We start from the raw sequence: 5000 nt of genomic DNA, 5'->3' as shown, positions 1-5000 counted from the left end.
CGATGGTGGTCGTGATGAAAGTGGTGACAGTGATGGCGATAGAGTGGTTGTGCGTAGCCATCGTTAACATATCGATAGTATGCGCTTGGCTAAGAAGCTCATAACATTGCCATCCGGAAGTATAATGGACCAACACACAAAACTGTGTGTATCCATGAACGTTTATAGTCAAGTTAATACAGTTCAGTGAGCATTACTCATAAACGCGGATGGCAAAAAACAATAACAAAGACCTGAGTGACGTCATCTTCATACTATCTATAGCCCGACACTAGAACCCTCTAGGACTGGCAGTTTGGCGTCATTTTTTTAGGTTTGTGTAGCGTCTAGTGAGTTGTCGTTAGTAGAGCTCAAGGAAACAAGTTATGTCATGGGTTGAACTATTGAATACAACTCACGATTTGTTTTATTTTTTGGCAAAAGACTGGCATTTTGACGTCATTTTTTGGTCAGTGTCAGGCTATAACTTTACGATGGCTACGGGTTGTGACGTTGAAGCATACGGGGATGGAAACCCTCTGATCAGACAAATTATGGGTTAACAAAGGTCAAAGGTGGGCGGTAGTAACATAATGAAAACGAAACTGGAAAGCCGTATTATATATATGATTGGGCGAGCGATCGTTGAAATGGTGAGTAATAACGAACTCATTGACTCATCGACAGAAAAGCATGACGGACTACTTTCACGGGTTTGTGGGTGGGGTAGGGGAGACAATCAATACATACCCAAACACGCGCGCCGCGCCAATCAGCAATGGCGGTTCCCACCATTTACCACCACGGAACGTGGATCCTTGTTCCGTTTTAACAACACCCAGAGACTAATAATAAGTGTGACCTTGGTACATCTCGTTGCGTGGTATATGATTATTGAAAAGGGCACATCCTAAGACATTCTTTCTTTCTTTTTCTCTCCCTATCCTCCCTCTCACTCTCCCACTCCCTCTCTCTCTTTTTGTTTCTTTCTTTTTCTCTCTTTCTCCCCCCCCCTCTCTCTCTCTCTCTCTCTCTCTCTCTCTCTCTCTCTCTCCCCCACTCCCTCTCCCTCCCATTCCCTCTCTCTCTTTTTGTTTCTTTCTCTCTCTCTCTCTCTCTCTCTCTCTCTCTCTCTGTCTTTCTTTCTTTCTTTCTATCTCTCTCTTTCTCTCTCTCTCTCTCCTCACTCATCCCCTTTCTACTCATCTCGATTGCTACTCTCAAACCCGATCCCACAAATCACGAAATTGCAAATATTTCAAGAGACGCCATGTAAATGCCGATGATTGCTTTGAAACCCAGTGTCAAAATAGAGAGATTGAGAGTTGTCTGTTTTGTAGCTCTTGTCTTGAATTGAACGTCAAAAATGCCGCACACTGAAAAACAAAAGCAAAAAAAAAAAAAAAAAAAAAAAAAAATCAACCAAAAAAAAAGAAAAAAACAACCCAAAAACACATCAACACATTAAAAAAATTTGGTCTGAAAACTCGTCCTTCAAATATCGATGGACTGAAATGACCCTCATCTTGTGTAAAAGTAAAAGTTACAAACTTGGGAGCGGGTGGTTGGATGGGAGCATCACCCTTGAATCATATACCTATGATGTTCGCATGGGTGTACGATCCGATAGTGATGTCGTTTCTTCTTCTCTTTACTAGCCTATCCTGCTTCTTTGGTTTGTGATTGTATTTTTGACAGGGGATATTTTTTTTCCTGTAAATCCTCTGCCTGTTTGTTCTTGGTTATTTATAATTTAGCTTATGATATCTTTAGGTTATGCTTTTGATTGACATTTGTACTATTTTTGTTAGATTGCTTGTTTTTTTTGTTTCAGCGGTCTCTCATATAACCTCAATTGTGTTGGAAGAGACCTAAAGCAACAAACAAACAAAAAAAAAACAAACTTGGGACTTTATTATTTCCCATGTATGAGAGTTTGGGACAAAGTGAGGGACATTTTCTATGTCTCTCCCTCTCTTTCTCTCTCTCTCTCTCTCTCTCTCTCTCTCTATCTATCTATCTATCTATCTATCTATCTATCTATCTATCTATCTATCTATCTATCTATATATCTATCTCTCTGTCTATATATCTCTCTGTCTGTCTGTCTCTCTCTCTCTCTCTCTCTCTCTCTCTGTGTGTGTGTGTGTGTGTGTCTCTGTCTATCTCTCACACACACATTCTCTCTCTCTCTCTCTCTATCTATCTATCTATCTATCTATCTATCTATCTATCTATCTATCTATTTATCTATCTATCTATCTATCTATCTATCTATCTATCTATCTATCTATCCATTTATCTATTTTTCTATCTCTCTATCTCTATCTATCTCTCTGTCTATCTCTCTCACACACACATTCTCTCTCTCTCTCTCTCTCTCTCTCTCTCTCTCTCTCTCTCTCTCTCTCCCTCTCCCTCTTACTCTCCCTATCAATATTCTCGCCATATCACGAAATTGCGAAATAATTACAAGAGACGCATCATTAAATGCCGAGTGAATTGCTTTGAAACCCAGTGTCAAAATAGAGAGATTGAGAGTCGCAATCGCTTGTCTGTTTTGTAGCTCTTATCTTCAATTGGAACGTCAAAACTGCATCACACTGAAGAAAAAAAAAAACAACGAAAAAACAACACATTTTACAGATTTTGGCCAGAAAACTCGTCCTTCAAAAATCGACGGATTGAAATCTTGTCCAAAAGTCTCAAACTTGGGACCTTATTATTTCCCATGTTTGAGAGTTTTGGACAAAGTGAGTGTCATTTTAAACGATCAGTATTTGAAGGACGGATTTTCTGGCCAAAATTTTAAAGATACTTTTGTATTTTTTTTTTTTTTTTTAGAGTTTGGCTGAAAAGTGATTCTTTTCTCCTCTGTCAAGGACGGTGACAATAAAGTGATTATATCGATTGGGGTCTCATCTTTGGAGAGCCGTGGTTTCTCCTCTGCTCGTCCTATTATTATCTTGGATCAAACAGAACTGGGGTTTATATGTGTCTTTCTTTAGCGGTGGTTGGATGGGAGCATCACCCTTGAATCATATACCTATGATGTTCGCATGGGTGTACGATCCGATAGTGATGTCGTTTCTTCTTCTCTTTACTAGCCTATCCTGCTTCTTTGGTTTGTGATTGTATTTTTGACAGGGGATATTTTTTTTCTGTAAATCTTCTGCCTGTTTGTTCTTGGTTATTTATAATTTAGCTTATGATGTCTTTAGGTTATGATTTTGATTTACATTTGTACTATTGTTAGATTGCTTGTTGTTTTTTTTTTTGTTTCAGCGGTCTCTCATATAACCTCAATTGTGTTGGAAGAGACCTAAAGCAACAAACAAAAAAAAAACAAAAAATGTCTTTCTTTCTGTTTGTCTATGTGTTTGTTTGTTTGTGTCTTTGTGCGAATAATCAGTTTGTTTGTTTGTGAGAATAATCAGTTTGTACGTTTGTTTCTGAGAATGTATGTTCGTTTGTTTGTTTGTTTGTTTGTTTGTTTGTTTAAGAGAACAGTTGGTGTGTTTGTTTGTGAGAATCATCGACACGGTCCTTGCCTAGTACCCAAAATTTACCGAGTTCGATCACCCGCCTCATTGTGTGGCCTTTAGCAAGTCATCTCGCCCTAGCTCATTTTGCGGCGCTGCGCTGCGGCTGACGCCTCGGTTATTCCAGTCTTCTCTCGGGATAGACCCTCAAGACAAATTTCCCCTTGGGGATGAATAAAGGGAGTTTTTGTGTTTTTTTTAAAATTATTTATAACCAGTTTGCTCCAACCGTTTTACTGGGTGGGGTTCCCTACCTCCACAGTGGGCAGGGAGGTACTTACCGTGTCTTCTATCCCCTTATATCTGTTTTCCAACTTACCTTCTGTCTTTGTCTTGGTGTGAGATTGCTCGGTTTTGTCCCGACCCTGGCCGGTGTCCTTGACTGGGAGGGAAACAGTCAAATGCATAGTTATTGTTTTGGGAGATGATATTTTTTTCCTTGCAAATCATCTCTCAGTTATATGTTATTATATTTGTTATTTTTAATGTATAATGCAAGCATTTGAGTGTATTCCTCTTTGTTGGATTTTGTGCTTGTGTCCGGGATGAGACTTATAAGTGATCTCAAACTAAGTGCATTGGTGGTATGCTCTTGGAATCTTCATCTGATCCCTATTTGTTCCCAGTTGCCCTATGTCTTACTTTTTCTTGGGTGCTTTAATTGTAATTCTAGAACTTTTTACTATCCCATTTTTTTCCTTTTTACTGGCGCTGATATGGCCTTAATGTGTTGCAAGCGCCGTAAAACCCTTAAAAAAAAAACCAAAAAAAAAAACAACCGTTTTAACCATTTACAGGCGGGGTACGACATTATGATATCTTACCGTTGTCATCAAAAGAGATGCAACAGATCGACAGAGAAACTTTGCCTTAATTAAGCGTATATGGTTTTTGAATCATGGCACTTGCCTTCGGACCCGTAGTTTACTAGTTTGAGCGTCGTTTCTATAATTGTAATCGCTGTGATATTTCGCAGACATGCCTGTCAATAACGACGGACGATTATTCGCAGACAGTGTCTGTCAATAACGTGGACGATTATTCGCAGACATGTCTGTCAATAACGACGGACGATGATTCGCAGACATGGTCTGTCAATAACGATGGACGATTATTCGCAGACAATTACTTTTAAGGTATATAATTTATGGATTGTTTTTAGGTATATTTATGATTCACTTTAAGCATATTTAGTGATTATTTAAAAAAAAAAAGTCCTTCCGCTACGGGACCATTAGATAACATCGCCTAGCCATTCTATGTATGAATATAAATAAATCATCCAAAAAAAAAAAAAAAATTCTGATGTCAACAAGAATCACCCATGTTGTCCAAGTGAGCAAATTGGGGTTAATAATCATGCCCCCCCCCCCCCCACCCCCTAAAAAAAAATCAAACAAATCGAATGTGCCTGATTCGGGGGCTCGAACCCGAGACCATTCGGATCACAGTGCAATGCTTAACCACTCTGCCACTTCG

At 39.0% G+C, this 5000-nt stretch overlaps 1 protein-coding gene across 1 annotated transcript in view; it reads left to right on the top strand.

Moving 5' to 3' along the window:
• Positions 1 to 5000, top strand: part of LOC144963347 (fasciculation and elongation protein zeta-2-like) — an 83487-nt gene that overhangs the window by 22316 nt on the left and 56171 nt on the right. The window lies entirely within an intron of this gene.

This window comes from Berghia stephanieae, chromosome 1, assembly GCF_034508935.2.
Source record: "Berghia stephanieae isolate SIO BIC M18660-M18661 chromosome 1, UCSD_Bste_1.3, whole genome shotgun sequence".
In the NCBI taxonomy this organism is placed as follows: domain Eukaryota; kingdom Metazoa; phylum Mollusca; class Gastropoda; order Nudibranchia; family Aeolidiidae; genus Berghia; species Berghia stephanieae.
This window is presented reverse-complemented; position numbering and strand designations above follow the sequence as displayed.